Source organism: Oryzias melastigma, unplaced genomic scaffold, assembly GCF_002922805.2.
Source record: "Oryzias melastigma strain HK-1 unplaced genomic scaffold, ASM292280v2 sc08733, whole genome shotgun sequence".
Classification (NCBI taxonomy): Eukaryota; Metazoa; Chordata; class Actinopteri; order Beloniformes; family Adrianichthyidae; genus Oryzias; species Oryzias melastigma.
Genome location: NW_023425291.1, coordinates 1 through 1,005, shown reverse-complemented (window position 1 = coordinate 1,005; position 1,005 = coordinate 1). Strand labels below are relative to the sequence as shown.

The following is a 1,005-nucleotide window of genomic DNA, read 5'->3' as shown; positions in this document are numbered from 1 at the left end:
GAGAGAGCTGGACCTGAGCTACAATCATCCAGGAGAGGCTGGAATGAAGCTGCTTTCTGCTGCACTGGAGGATCCACACTGGAGACTGAACACTCTCAGGTATGGAGAGACCTTGATATGGTTTGCATTCTAGTTGTATAACATTCCCATTTAATTTCACGCTAGTAACGATTATCCTTAAACATGCAAAATTAGCTAAATACTTAAAGAACAAATGTTTACATAGTGCTGTGAAGCATATAAACATAATGGTAATGTTCCTCCCGCGACCCGATCCCGGATGAAGCGGAGGAAGATGGATGAATGGTAATGTTTCCTTTTGCACTACAGTACTTGCAAGGTATTTACTAGTATTCACATTGTACTTTTTTTGTGTACCTACTTGGTACTTGCTGTTTATTCGTGCTGCACTATTTGGTTCATACTTATGTGGTACCTACTGGCTATGTATAACTACTGGGTATTTATCCGGTGTATACACTGGGTATTTATGTGCTGTGTTAAACTATATCACAAAATGCAAAACACTGCAGATGGTATGCATAAACAAAGGTTGATTAAATCTTGGAATTGCACACAGAGACGACCCTTAAAGCTGCTTGAATGTGACATGTCAGGACAGAACTTCACAGTTGATGTTTCCATATGTTAGAATGTTCCTTAATCAGTGTAGAACAATCGGAGGATGACAGCCATGTAATGTCTATGTTTGACTCTTAAAAGAGACTGTACTGCTCTGAACCTCCTGTTCTTTTAGGGCGGAGCCTGCTGGAGTCCAGTGGTTGACTCCAGGTCTGAGGAAGTGTAAGTGTGATTTTTATTTGATTCCTAACAACAAAGCAGTTCACATTCGAACATCTTAAAACAGTCTCCTCACTTATTCACGAGTCCATCAGTGAACAGGTGATGGATCAATAACTGCATCTGGATTGTGTTTGTTTCTCCATCAGATTCCTGTCACCTCACAATCGACACAAACACAGTGAACAGAAACCTCAAACTGTC

At 40.6% G+C, this 1,005-nt stretch overlaps 1 long non-coding RNA gene across 1 annotated transcript; it reads left to right on the top strand.

Moving 5' to 3' along the window:
* Position 1: 1 nt before the first annotated feature.
* Positions 2-1,005, top strand: LOC118598602. The gene is made up of 3 exons (XR_004947641.1): positions 2-99; positions 758-804; positions 951-1,005. It is a non-coding gene; the product is annotated as an uncharacterized LOC118598602 (long non-coding RNA).